General features: G+C 40.6%; 1 protein-coding gene and 1 pseudogene across 1 annotated transcript in view; one reads left to right on the forward strand and one right to left on the reverse strand.

The window, feature by feature from the left end:
- The window catches only part of CNTNAP2 (contactin associated protein 2), a 1,659,707-nt gene that overhangs the window by 1,318,423 nt on the left and 325,410 nt on the right, over positions 1–15,874 (reverse strand). The window lies entirely within an intron of this gene.
- Positions 8,077–9,282, forward strand: LOC149525368 (uncharacterized; annotated as a pseudogene).

A 15,874-nucleotide genomic window follows, 5' to 3' on the forward strand; every position in this document is an offset into this window, starting at 1 on the left:
CAGAACAAGAAGTTTTCACAAAGTGCCGGTGAAACTATTTTTTTTACGAGTCATTTAATTCCTGCAATCATTAGCTTTGACAAGTTTCAGTGGAATAGCTATGTTAGTCTGTTTCAGCCAAAACATTGAGAAATCCTGTGGCACCTTAAAGACTAGCAGGGGCATTGCTGGCATTCCAGAACACATCACACAACCCATTGTCTGCAGCCAAGCCCTCAGGTGCAACCACATTTACTCGAATACCTCAAAGACAAACACCTCCAGGATCTCTATCAAGCATTCTTAAAACTATAATACCCATCTGGAAAGTGAAGAAACCTTGACAGAGCCAGGCATGTACCTAGAAATCACCTACTGCAGGACAGACCCAATTAAAAAAAAAAAGCAACAGAATGCCACTGGCCATTACCTGCTGCCCCCAGCTAAAATCTCTCCAACACATCACCAAGAATCTACAACCTATCCTAGATTCAATTTCACAGACCTTGGGACACAGGCCAGTCCTCACTTACTGACAACTCCTCATCCTGAAGCAAATATTCATCACTAGCTGCACAAAACAGAAAAACAATAACCCAGGAACCAATCCCTGCAATAAATCCCATTGCCAACTGTGTCTACATATCTACCCTAAGGACACCATCTTAGAACCTAACCCCATGAGTTACACCATCAGGGCCTCGTTCATCTGCACATCTATTAATCTAATATTTGCCATGGTGTGGCAGCAACGATTCTTTGTTCAGTTTGGCCAATGTACCTGACAATCTCCATGCAAAAGAATAAATGGACACAAATCAGACATCAAGAATGGCAATATTCAAAAACCAGTAGAAGAGCACCTCAACCACCCTGGATAGTCAATAACAGACTTGAAAGTTGACATACTTGAGGAAAAAAAAACCCTTTGAAAACAGATTGCCGTATGAAACTGCAGAGCTGGAATTCATATGGAAACTTGATACTATCACAGAGTCTGAAGAAAGACTAGGAATGGTTGGCTCCCCACAAAAAGTACTTTCCCCTCTTTTGGTATTCTCACCTTCTTGTCAACTGTTAGGAGTTGGCCACATCCACCACCTTGACTGAATTAGCATTCTTTGCACCAGTCCTCTGCATAGTAATGTAACACTCCCATCTTTGCATTTGTGTACATATATCCCTGCTAAGTTGTAAGACGCACAAAGTGGGTTCCAGCCCACCAAAAATGGGTTCCAGCTCACCAAAGCTTAGCTTTATTGAGTGTTGTCAGGAATCAATATTGATATTTGATCTCAATAATATTTAAAAAAATTCATAGCCCTATTTACCCCAACCAACAATAATGTGTTCCTTGCGGATGCGTATGTACTGTATCTGTTCACCAGAAATCCCATGTCACCTTCATTTGACTCCTGACTGCCTGTTCACAGTATAATCTATGATTTGGGCCAACTAATAATAAGCTACCTCTATCTAGTTGATAGATTTTGGAGACCTGGCAGCTCTACCTACTTGAAAGTGATATTAAGAGCAGTCTTCCATTGGACACTTAATCTGGCAAATAAAGCTTCACAAAAGGGAGTCTCAAACTCCCGGCCTGTGGACCAGCCCCAACTGAAGTGATTGCACTATCCAGTCCAGGACTACCCAGGGCCAGGAGTGCCATAGAGAGGGCAGAGCAATGGGCGTGTAAGGGGTGGAGCTTGGGGCCAGTAACAGCTCTCTTCCAACCCACTGGGAGTCCCGATCCAGATTGCACAATTGATCCAGCTGGGACTGACACATGGGCCAGGAGTTTGAGATCCATCCACTTCATGTTTTTGGCCCTCTTTGGCCTGCTAAATTAGCTAAAGGCATTACTGCTCTGGGTAATCATAATATTTTCTCTCCCTACTCTGTTTCTTTATGTATCATGCACCTTGTATTTAAGTCAATCCTTTCTACTATTACATCCAAAATTACTAGCATAAATATCTTACGATGAAGACACACAGATTTTAATATAAAAACCAACTATACTTTGTTATATTGGAACATCTGCTCTCTTCTGAGAATGTATTTTTTTAGGCAATAATTTACATGACTGATTGACAGATCAGCTAAGCAGGCACTTTTCAAAATGAACAATACCCTGGTAAAACCACATGGATTACTTAAAAGTGCTACTCTTGCCATTTATTTTGATTAATTAGGAGTTACAGTGGCATATTGCCAGAAAAGTAACTGATGGGTTTGGCAAAAGTGAAGTTAAGAGTGACACAGAAAAATTCTATTGAACAAGTAAAAAGATGACATTCAAATTTTTTGTAGTCTAGTCTAACCAGTTTATTGTAACATCACACTTTCTCCACATGCTACTGTCTGGCTATGTAATCACAAATCAGAAATTATCTCCCAGCGCTGATAAAGATGAGAAAAATAAACTTCCCATTGGATAACATTGTCATATAAAGTTTGTTATTTTAATCATCAGAATGTTACTGGGACAGAAAATTGTCACAAGATAATAGACTCCTGCTGTTAAACAAATGCCAAGGGAAGTCTGTGTCAAAGCTGTATTACAAATAAAGTAATTGTATTACACCAAGAGATTTTAGATTTATTCATTTTATCTAATGGCTGTCAGTACAGCACAGTGGTTGCAACAGTGCAAGCAGAAGGAAAAGATGCCAAAGAGGTGGAGTTACTGTGTGTGTCATCCAATCACTGAACACTTTTATCCGTTAAACTACTCTGTTTATAAATATACAGCACTTACTTGGAACAGCAAATTTTTTTAATGATGTTTCATTTAAAAAGTATATATCTGTGAACAGCAGCAATCTGACTGGCTGAACCACAAATGCAGCTGAGGCTTTTTTTTTTTTTTTTTTTTGTAATGCATGTATTAGGAGCCTTAGTACTGTCTACCATTTAAATGCAACTGTCCTGGATAATTACTATTTGAGTAGAACAAATCAGCTTTAAAAGAAAGGATCCATGTAGGTATTTATATTGTTCCCATCCCCATGATACATGGGCATCACAAAAATGTCAATTCATGCTCACAATTCCCATGCAAAGAAAGTACTGCTATCTTCACATGGCAGAACTGAGGCGCAGAGAAATAAAGAGATCTGCCAATGGTCATACAGGCAGTTGGGAACTGAATCCAGAACTTGAACCACAACTCTATACTTTAATCACAAAGCCATCCTTCCTCCTCAAAGGTTTTGGTGGTGGGGGTGGGTGTTTGTTTTTTCCTTCAGACAGGGAAGTGTGAAGTCTTCAAGTCTATAACTATATAATATTTAAAAGCCACCCATTACTTAACATGCACTATTTATGTGCACAATACACAAAAATGCTTAAGGCTGAGTAAGGTCCCTCATATGCTTTGTGCCTGACGTTTTTCACGTGGAATTAACTGTTCTGGAAACTAATCTCATTGACTGGCATATTCACACTAAGAAATTGGACTGTTGTCAAAGGTCATGTCTGATTAGCTCTTTCTATTCTAATGCTAGCTTCATTTCCCCTCCCTCACTCGGTAAATAATATATTTTATTCCCTGAATTAATCTTGCAGGTCATGTTTACTGCTTGTATTTGTTTCAAGCAAACATCAGTCTGAGAGCCATGATTAAAATTTGTCAAGAGCTTTAATCCCTTTTTCAAAGACCTCAAATTGGGCTTCTCAAAATACTGAAAGTCTGTAGAAGACAGTGTGAAGGTGTGATGACCATATAAGCACATTAAAAGCATCCAGAATAGGAATATCTTGAAGTGATTGATGTTGCTGCAGTTGCCTTTGCTGTAGGGGAATGGGATCTTACCTGCAACTCAAGGTGTGTTGTAGCAGAAAAAAAACCATTGGAAATGATGGATTTAGGTATCCCAAGATACTGCCACCGTTTCATTTTGTTGGGGTCCTCACTATGGAGTAGATCTTTGTGATGACCCTGGGTGCTATTGTTAGTCTGAAGGGAAAAAGTCTGAACTGATAGGCATCCTGTCCCTATCAGCAACTCAAAGAAGCTTCTCGGGAACCAGTGAACATGCACAGAAAAGTAAGCATCTTTCATTTTGAGAACCACAAATCACATCTGCTCCTCTTTGGAGGGGATTATCGATGCCAGTGCAATCATTCTGCATGGTGATTGGAAACTTAAGTCAGCCTCCATTTTTCTTGGCAATGAAAGTATGGGGAATAGAACCTTTTCCTCTGATGCGAAGGAGGTACTTGTACAGCTCTTGACGAGTCCCTGAAGAGGGACTGGGAAATCCAAAAATGGAGCTGAAATAGATTTTTTCTATTACCTCTGTTACTGCCCTCCAGTTGCATGTGATGAAGGAAAGATGGCCACCATGTGTTCCTGCAAATCAACAGGAAAACCATGCTCTGGGTATTTAAGGGAACAATGTTATGGCTACAAATTGGCTGTTTCTCTTGGATTTAAAAGGTAAGCTCTCCCTGGAAGATTCTGCTTAACATTATTATTAGAACTTAGATCTGAACATTTAGCTATAATAAGCTAAATGGGGGATTACTGCCACAAATTATTCTGCATAAATCTTGGTGACAGAAATTAATGTGCAAAGCACACTTCTTAGATCTGCACATGGATCTAGACAGTGTTCTCCCTCCCCTACATGGAAGAAGGGTTTGGCCAACCATTCAGTCCAGAATGTGTGCAGGAAGAGAAGATAAAATGAACTAATGGTAGTGACTGAGCAAGCTTAGTTGTCTCTGTGGAGCTAACGCAGACAAGAGTATAATCTAGAGAGTGTTGAATTTTACAGAACCTTTTCCATGAATCCCATCCCCATTTACATACTGGAATTCCTGAGAACAACTGCAAGCCTATTTAATGGCAAGCATTTAAATCACTGAGCTATTACCCTATGGCCCACTCTTGTTTAAATCACCAAAACCAAAACAGTAGAGATGGAAGGATTGAATATTCACTAGTTGGTTTGTAATGAGGAGCTAGGGAAAAAAAGTTAAACAAAAAAGTGACCCAAAAATCGGTCTTTAAGGGCCTGTTACAAAAATATTGAAATGATCAACTTGATCATTTCTTGAAGATAATTAGCAAGGCCATATTAAAAAGAGTTCTTGAGATGAAAACCTATATTGTTAGATAATTAGAAGCAGATACTAATTATTTGTCCATGTTTACCTACATCTTACCAGAAGTTTAACAATGTAATCTAATTAGCTTGTATGTGTTATATTTTGATTACTATCTGTAATATTTCATTCCTATATTCTATTGATCTAGAAATCAAAAGGGAATATTAACATTTAAGTGCAACTTGGGATGTAATATTTTTTCTATTTCTCTTTGAAGTTTGTAGTAAACTATCTTTGAACAATTGTCTTATGCTGATCAATGCAACTAGTTATCAATGTGTGACTAAGAAATTGGGATTTACTTCAAAGCAACAATGCACATTACCTATTCTTTATCCAAGGAACGCCTGCTGCATTTATTGGCTTACAAAAGGCTAATCAGTAGAGCTTTAGCTACCAAGGAAGCTTAAAACCTAATCTTTTTTTTCTTAATCTCAGATCTTCTTAAGCGTTTTCAAGGGCAGAATAACTCAAGATGGAGGCCTCAAAGGGTTCCTAGACTACCCCTGAAAATCCCAATGGAAGAATTATAACAGACTGTACACATGGGCTGCCTGTGGGTCTATAACTTATTGAACTGACTCTAGAACTTTTACAAACCAGCAGCCTCACCATAACGCAATACTGGATCTTACTCTTCAGTTCCAGAATCCTAAACTCCTTTCCTTGGTCCTGCCATCCTTTTCTCAGGATTCTCACACCACATAATCAAGATAAAGCTGCACTTGCATTGGCACAAGCCCCATTTTACCTTTGGTGCAATGTGTCTAAATTGATGTAGTCATGCCAGTGCCTAACTCCCTAACCTACAAAAGCCCTTAACTCTTTTGGAAATTAGAAATGCAAAATCCCAGTTAATCAGTTAACTGGTTAAATGTTATGTTAACCTAACATTTAACTGGTTTACTTATGAGAGGGGGCTGCTGCCATTTCCCAGCTCCCACCCACTCCGCTGGAGCTGCTGCCAGCTCTCAGACCCCATGATGGGGTTGGGCCTGGGGCTAGGGCCAGCTCTGCCACCTCTCAGCCACTGAGCATGAGAGCTGGCTGCCAGAGCTGGAGATGGGGCAGCTCCTGGCCACAGCCAACAGCTATGTGGGGCTGGAGCAACCCTCCTCCTTAGGCAGGCTGCATGCCAGGGTCTGCTTCCCAGGGAACTGGTGATCCTGTAACCTGTTCATAACTCATTGGAAATCCCAAAAGAATCAAATATGCCACATTCATATCAAAGTGCCATCTTAAATCAAGCAGACAATATTGTGAAGGGAAAATATTTACCCAAGGACAGCAAAATCATTGTTGTGTTATTGTCAAACATGACTTGATATGCTTTCAGAAAGATACTTTTATTAAGACATGAATACATTTAAATCAAAGTGGGGAAATGAAGTGAAAGGTTGGTTTTGGAGAAACAATGGGAATATGTTATATAATAATTTTCATGTTAAAAAGGTTGGTCAATCTTGAAACACAGTTGGTAAGAAAAAGCTCTTAAGAGTGACTAAAGGCTGTGGCCACTTGCTAGAATGGGAAACACTGACATTGAATTATTATGCATGAACAGTTTTACGGTATCAGAAAGAAGACAGTGTCTATGTAATGATGTTCATATTACTAAAGATTTTAGCTGAGCAAATAGAGTCATGTATTTTATAGGTTTGACCTTGTGCATAGCATTTATTTTACAGGTTAAAAAAGTATAGAGTGAATGACAATTGCTGAACACCATCTCACTGACAATAAAGAGGTATTGATTCAAGTTAATCATGTCTGCTCACATTATTGGGGAGAAGCAGGGCGAGAAAAAGTTACACATGCTGCATTTATTTTGAGCCTCAGAAACAAGATACTAAAGGATATGGAACACACAATAATTTCTTAATAGTAGTATATGCAAAACTAAATATGTATAAATGGCATAACTATATATGATTTTTATGTTGCAAGTTATGAACATGAACCATGGCAACATTTAAACCAATCTCTTTGCCAGGTAAATAGCCATTATACACTGATAAACAAAAAGCCAACAGTCACCTTATTCATAGAAGTAGAACACAAAACAAGTTCACGTGGTTAAACTTACGCATGATGAACTATTGATTTGTTTTCTAAAGCAGCCAAAATGCAGGTAGCCAGAAATGGTACAGTGAAGCATTCTCATTTTTTTGGAAGGATGTATTTAATATGTCACACTTTAATAAAACATTTAAGTAAACGATAGACATTTCTTCAGCATTTATGTAGCACAGAGCATTATTCCGAGATATTTTTCTTCATCAAAAACTGTTATCAAACCCCACTTTATAAATTCTGATTCAGCAGACCAGATTCTTGTTTTCATGATCGTCACAACTCTGTCAGTATCAGAGGGGTAGCCGTGTTAGTCTGGATCTGCAAAAGCAACAAGGAGTCCTGCAGCACCTTATAGACTAACAGACGTATGGGAGCATAAGCTTTCATGGGCAAAGACCCACTTCATCAGATGCATGTAGTGGAAATTTCCAGAGGCAGGTATAAATATGCAGGCAAGAATCAGGCTAGAGATAACGAGGTAAATTCAATCAGGGATGATGAGGCCTACCTTCTAGCAGCTGATCTGGAGGTGTGAACATCAAGAGAGGAGAAACTGCTTTTATAATTGGCTAGCCATTCCCAGTCTTTGTTTAATCCTGAGCTGATGGTGTCAAATTTGCAGATGAACTTTCAACACAACACTGAACAGCGCACTGAGATGCAGATACCCTCCCACCAACAGCAAAAGAAGAAGAACTCCACATGGACTCCTCCTGAGGGTCGAAGTGACAGTCCGGACCTATACATAGAATGCTTCCGCCGACGTGCACAGGCAGAAATTGTGGAAAAACAGCATCGCTTGCCTCACAACCTCAATCGTGCAGAACGCAATGCCGTCCACAGCTCAGAAACAACTCTGACATTATAATCAAAGAGGCTGATAAAAGAGGTGCTGTTGTCATCATGAACAGGTCTGACTACCAAAAGGAGACCGCCAGACAACTCTCCAGTACCAAATTCTACAGGCCACTTTCCTTCGATCCCACTGAGGAATACACTAAGAAACTGCACCATCTGCTTAGGACACTCCCTACACAAGCAAAGGAACAAATCAACACACCCTTAGAGCCCCGACTGGGGTTATTCTATCTACTACGCAAGATCCACAAACTTGGAAATCCTGGATGCCCCATCATCTCGGGGATTGGCACTCTCACTGAAGGAATGTCTGGATTTGTGGACTCTGCTCAGACCCTACGCCACCAGCACTTCCAACTATCTCCGTGACACTACTGATTTCCTGAGAAAACTACAATGTATGGTGATCTTTCAGAAACCACCATCCTAGCCACCATGGATGTAGAGGGGCTCTACACAAACATTCCACACACAGATGGAATACAAGCTGTCAGAAACAGTATCCCTGATGATGCCACAGCACAACTGGTGGCTGAGCTCTGTGACTTTATCCTCACACACAATTATTTCAAATTTGGTGACAATATATACCGCCAAACCAGTTGCACTGCTATGGGCACCTGCATGGCCCCACAATATGCCAACTTTTTTATAGCTGCCCTGAAACAATGCTTCCTAAGCTTTTGTCCACTCACGCCCCTTCTCTGCCTACGCTACATTGATGACATCTTCATCATCTGGACCCATGGGAAGGAAACTCTGGATGAATTCCACCACGATTTCAATAGCTTCCATCCACCATCAACCTCAGCCTGTACCAGTCTACATGGGAGGTCCACTTCTGGGACACCACGGTACAAATAAGTGACAGTCACATAAACACCACCCTATACCGAAAACCTACCGACTGCTATGCCTACCTTCATGCCTCCAGCTTCCATCCTGGACACACCACATGATCCATTGTCTATAACCAAGCTCTGAGGTACAACCGCATTTGCTCCAACCCCTCAGACAGATATCAGCACTTACAAGATCTTCAACAAGCATTCATGAAACTACGATACCCACAGGAGGAAGTAAGGAAACATATCAACAGAGTCAGACATGTACCCAGAAGCCTCCTGATGTGAGACAAACCCAAAAAAGAAACCAACAGAACACCACTGTCCATCACCTACAGTCCTCAGCTAAAACCTCTCCAATGCATCATCAGTGATCTACAACCCATCCTGGACAATGATCCCTCACTTTTACAGGCTTTGGGAAGCAGGCCAGCCCTTACTCAGAGACAACCCGCCAACATGAAGCATATTCTCACCAGCAACTATACACCACACCACAGTAACTCTAACTCAGGAACCAATCCCTGCAACGAACACCAGCAACACCATCACAGGACCTAACCAGATCAGCCACAGCATCACTACCAATGTAATATACACCATCATGTGCCAGCAATGCCCCTCTGCTATATACATTGGCCAAACTGGACAGTCCCTATGCAAAAGAATAAATGGACACAAATCAGATATTAGGAATGGCAATATACAATATACACTTCAATCTCCCTGGACACACGACAGCAAATTTAAAGGTAGCCATCCTGCAGCAAAAAAACTTCAGGACCAGACTTCAGAGAGAAACTGCTGAGCTGCAGTTCATCTACAAATTTGACACCATCAGCTCAGGATTAAACAAAGACTGTGAATGGCTAGCCAATCACAAAAGCAGTTTCTCCTCTCTGGTGTTCACACCTCCAGATCAGATGCTACAAGTGGGCCTCATCCTCCCTGACTGAATTTACCTCGTCATCTCTAGTCTGATTCTTGCCTGAATATTTATTCCTGCCTCTGGATATTTCCACTTCATGCATCTGACGAAGTGGGTCTTTGCCCACAAAAGCTTATGCTCCCATACATCTGTTAGTCTATAAGGTGTTACAGGACTGCTTGTTGCTTTTGCAACTCTGTCAGTGTATCAGGGCTTAAAGGCAAACCAAAATAACATTTATACCGATGTGGGAGCATCTTAACTCCACGAGAGTGTGTTAGCTAAGACTCGTACCCATTATCTTTTTTGGCGGGGAAAAGCCATTACAGCGTGGCACAGTCCCACACTGTCTTAATGAGAGTTACTTGCATGACTGGAGAAGTGTCTCTTGAGAGTCAGCAATCTACAGCCATTCAGCTCCTGGAACACAATACCATTTGTGAAGGCTTCTCCCATGGGTTGTCAATAGAGCTGCATGAATAACGGATTTCAGTTTCTTGGCACTGTTGAAATAAATTTGTTTTAGGGAAGAGGTGGCCAAATATGGCGCATGGGCTGAATCCAGCCCACCACAGTCCTGCAGCCAGGACTACTGCTGCCGTGTTCCTCTCCCCAACCACTTAAAGTGGCAGGCCGTGAGGGATATGTGCTGTCCCTTTCCTATTCCCAGGATAATTTTGCAGCCAGCCAATGGGATGTGCTTCAGTTATGGCAGAGGCAGAACACAGATGGCCACTGCAAAAAGGCACATGGCATACATGGAGCACTTCCCTCCCCCCCCCCAACCAGATGCTTCAAGTGGTATGCCGGGGCATAGCATGCAGGAAGCCTACCTAAGACATTTGTTGGGCTGCTGCCTAGGGGTCCCTAAGGTTAATGCCCCTTGGCCTGAATTTGGCCCCTCCTTCCCCCAATCCTTTGACTCACTCCTGCACCTTTGTCCCAGGTCACAACCCCCTCTCAGATCCAGCACTCCCTCCTATACTCCTCTAGGTCAGAATCCTATCCTGCACCCATACCACCTCTCAGACACTGCACCCCTCCTACACCCCAGTCCCGTACTCCCAACTCCCTTCTGCTTCCAATCTCCACCCCAGACCCTATACTTCCTCCATTAATATCATGGAAGAGTAAGCCCTTGACCACTTACCAAATTCTTGGAGTGGGCCCCCATCAGAAATTTTCCACTCCTGTTTTAGAGTAACTCAAAACAATCCCATCCACCCCAAAGTGGTCACTAAATGAAAAAAAAAAAAATCAAAGGAATTCAATTATGAAAACACAGGAAAAAAACCTTGATTTATCTGCATTTCTTTTACACACATACACACACACCCCTACCTTGAAACATTCTGGAAAAAATACACATTTATAAAGTGTTTTGGACAACATGGATCTGAAATTTTCAGTGAAGGGGGAGTGAGACGTTTTGGTCAAAAAATATCTGGATCAGCTACAGTCATCAGCGAGCATTTTACAAATCATAAGGCCCCCCAAAACATGGATGTTTACTAGGATTGTATTACCTGATGTGCTAAGACAGACACTATGCAGGTTCAAAGTTTTTGGGGCGAGGATCAGATAAAGTGATCCTTGCAGAGTTTGGACACAGAGTAACAAACAAAACAGTGTGACTTGCTTTAAGTCACACAAAGTGAAATCCATCACTATCTGAGGGCTAGAACAGGGCCAACTGAGCCTCATTTAATCTCCATTATTTAGGTTTTAAATGGGGGAGGATGTTAAGTGGTGGTGATGTAACCCACAGAGCAGTTTCTTTTCTGTGTGTCTCCTCTGTGCCTAATATACTGTTGATATGTATCTCTTTTAGCTCCCAACTAGAGACTGACTCTCTTGTTCAAGTTATAGAGACTCAGTCTTCGCAAATATGGAGGTTCCCAGTTTAGTGTTCTGTGTTGATCAAGATAGTCACCATGACAGACCTCATGTTGGCCTTCCATAGACCAGTGAATTTCACCCTCACTAGGGTTAATTCATGCTCCAGGATTGGCCTGGAGTCTCCAAGAATTAATCATCCATTTAAGATTATGCCATGTGATTAAATCTCCAGGAATATGGCCAACCAAAACTGGCAACCCCGATTCTCATTGAATTTAGAGTAAGATACAGAACTCCCGATTCTGGACTCTAGACCTCTGCACTAACCACTGACATCTAAATAAAATTGTTCAAAGTAGATCACGCATGGGCTTCTTCCTGCTTTCCTCTCTATCTGGTATCAGTATAGATGAATGCCAATGAAGAATAAAAATACCATGAATAGACTGAAGCTGAATTGCACAGCACTGAAGCTGCTGTAACATGAGGGCAAGGGGACACTTGTGTCAGGACCTGAATGACAGCCCCTCAGAAATCAGACACTCTTAAGTGAAATGGCAGGTGTCAGGGCCCCGATGAACATGTAGTACCAGGGTCCCACATTTCTCTGGATGGGCCTGTCCTCAGAGAGTCGTTCATACATCAAATTGAAATTCACTTCTTTAAGTCTTATTTCATCAACATTTCCAAAAGCATTTTATTCCAGTCTACAGCACCAAGAAACCAAATGATGGCATGCAATGTTTGTGCTATTGGGCTATGTGGCTCAGTTGCATTTAATTAGCTATTTTCCCCCAACAACCTTTTCATTAAAAAAACATTTAACTGCTTTTGGGTCTTTCTTAAGCTTTCCTTACGGTGAACATGTAAATTGGAATTTAGGTCCTCAAATTGTATAGGAAGATCAATTTCTAATTTAAAAACCCAATTATGAACTATTAAATCCTAATATTTGAGCACTTAATCATACAATACATTTACTGATTCCCTTAAGAATCACATCGAAATAAATTCATAACTAGGGTTTAATTGGAAATGTGATAAGATTAATAGAGCAACATCTAGATGTAATAAAAAGGCAGCAGTGTGGCTGGTGCTACAATGGTATAAACGCAAAAGGAGATTTGGTGGTCTGAATCAAAATGCCCAAAATTCTTGCATGTCTGGACATTCCTTTACCATGGGAAGGATCAGACTACAACCCTGCAGGTCCTTGAAGATGGACCTTCTAATCCTATGTAAAGATCAGTTATTTTAGTAGGATTAGGAAGATTCATTCATCCAACTGCAGGATCAAGGCTGATTACTACAAAAGTATTCCTGAGCAATCTTCCACAAGACAATGATGTAATCAATTAATAGAACCCAATAAAACTTTTTCTTCTGAGGCCTGGTCTGCTCTAGACAAGGAAGGTTGGCTTAAGGTATGCATCTTCAGCTACGTAAAATGTGTAGCTAGAATTAGTTTACCTTAAGCCAAGCCTTGGTGACGTATACATTTCAGGAGGCCAACATGAGCAAACACTCCCGTCATCTTCCCTAACTCCTTGCAAAAGGAGAAGTACCAAATGCCACTGGGAATTGTCCTCAGCATTCAATGTATGGGTCTATACTAAACCTGCTAAATTGAATGCCAGAAGATTGACCTCTGGAATGTTGATCTTCTGATAAGTTGTTTAAACAAATGTGTTGCAATGATAGGGTATGTCTAGACTACATGTCTCTGTCGTCAGAGGCATGTAAGTATGCCTCGTGATACCAGGTTTACCTGCGCAGGTCAACAAAGGCTTCCTTGTCGACCACGGCACATCTAGACTATCCTGATCTGCTGACAAACAGCTGATCATCAGCTACTCAGCAGAGCATGGTAGCCATTTAAATTAAAATGAAGCGGCTAGTTTATTTAAATCGCGGCTTCATTTCCTTATGCCGGGTAGCCTAATCTACATGCCTCTGATGACAGAGGCATGTAGTCTAGACATATCCATAGAAAAAAATTGTGTGCGTCTGAAAACTGTAGGTACTGGGGGTACATACACACACACACACACACACATATATATTTAAAGGGGTACTTCATAAAAAAAGTTTGAGAAACACTGCTCTAAGGCGTTTGTCTTCTACCTATCTTCATCTTGATGTCACTAGATGTTACTATCAGAAAGAACATAACTCACTATAGACCACATAATCTATTTTTACGTAAGGTTTTGTTAAAAAGAGAAATGTTTCCTTTTTCTGCTGAGAGGTTTATCACTTATGAACATGCTGATGTTCAGAACAATTAGTTTAAAAATTTCCCTTGCAACAAGATGAAATGTACATCTTTAAATTGAGGAACAAAGGATGCATGTGTAGAATTCTCATATAAATGCAATTAGAAGAGGAAGAAATGACATCAAGCTTTAGGAACTTGAGTGGTAGGAAAGCAATAGTAGTTTGACTGTTAAGTTAGTTTCTAGCCCCTGTGAAGTTTACAAACACAAAAACAGCACAAATTATTTATACACCGAGAGTTTTTGGTGGAATAGCAAAAAGTGAAACATCAGTATTATGGCATTTGTGATAAAGCAAAGTAAAGAAGTTTGCATTACTCCAATTTTTCACTTTTCAATGCCACTGCATGCAAGCAAGTAATAAAAACATGCAAAGAAAGAGTGAATTAAAATACAATTCAATTTTTGTTATTAAATTTCTTACAGTCAAAAAGACCTAAATGCCAACTACCACTCATTACATAACTAGATATCCTGCATCAAGACACACACAATATGAAAAACGATGAAGTATTTAGTGTTTTGCAGGTTTCCTTAGAGGATGAGGACCGATTACTCTGTATCTGACCTCATTCTGAAAAGTGTTCATACACTGATGTTAAGGCTTTTTATCATTTTCCTGCAAGAGTTCATTTGAGAGTGTAGTGATTGTTTGGTTTCACCCAAAAGACGGTCCGTTCAGCACACTGGATGAGGTACACCAGTTGTTGTGATTGGCATGTGCATGACTCACAGTTCTTGGAAGGTATGTGATGGAGGGTGCTCATTATAGCAGTGGAAGTGTACCTTCAAAGTTTGTGATTGTTGTTCTGGCCGAGTCTAACACTGCTTTGAGTTGGTGTGTCCTGGTCTATAGGGAGATTGCTTCTGATGATCAGCTTGTCGGAGTTGGAGGGGGGTGTTTGAAGATGAGAAAGGGTATGTTTAGGAAAGGTCCACATCAAGCATGTTTGGCAATATGCTGTATGGAATCCAGTGACAAGTAGTAGGTGACAACAAGAGGTTGAGTCAATGGGATTTGTACTTCTGTCCTGAAGTAGGTTCTCCTGGGCATTTGGATGACCTGTTCCATGATGCAATATACTTCCCTGATTGAGTATCCTTATTTGGTGAAGGCAGTTTTGAGTGTGTTAAGATAGATTTCCAAAACTTTCTCATTGGAGCATATTCTCTGTGTGTCTGAATGCCTGACAACACAGAAGAGATTTCCTGATGTGTTCACTTACAGGCTTCAACAGTGATCACTTTATAGCTGAACTATTAGTCCTCATCCTCAATGGAAATCTGCACTTCCAGAAGACAAGCCTGCTTAAATTCCTAACTTTGCTAGATACTAAAAAATTGTGGTTTTACTAAAGACACTAGATATGGCTTATGACAACAATTTATAACTCATAAACCCCACTTTTTGTCCTGTAACTAGAAGGATGTTAATCGGTCATTAAGTTGAATGCTCCCTCATAAAAAGTGCTCTGTTCAACTTTGTATTTAGCTCCAACACTGAATACATTGCCCAGAGCTGAAGAAAATCTCTGTTACCCTGAAAACTTGTCTTCTTTACCACCACAAGATGGGCCAAAAATAAAAGGGTATCTTATCTAATATCCTGAGACTGACACAGCTACAACAATGCTACATATACCCACTTCCAAACCACAGAGGAATGTATCCAGTTTCTGCATTTGATGGCTTCTCTCAGAAGTTTGGTAAATTCTTTAATTAGAACTAGCCTGGTATTGATTATTCCCTTGGTCCATTGTTGGACTCTGCCTATAAATAGAAATTATGGCAGTCAATTTCGTATTGCAAGCCGCCATCACTCACTGTTGCAGCATCTAGACTTCTCTACACTCATGTATATTTTTTGCTGCATTTCCAGCCAGCAAAGAGGTTAATCAGAATTTCACTGAACTGGCATATCCTGTTTTAGTTTTGTATATGGGCAAGCTGTTTTT

This window comes from Pelodiscus sinensis, chromosome 2 (assembly GCF_052426305.1).
Source record: "Pelodiscus sinensis isolate ZL-2025 chromosome 2, ASM5242630v1, whole genome shotgun sequence".
NCBI classification, from domain to species: domain Eukaryota; kingdom Metazoa; phylum Chordata; order Testudines; family Trionychidae; genus Pelodiscus; species Pelodiscus sinensis.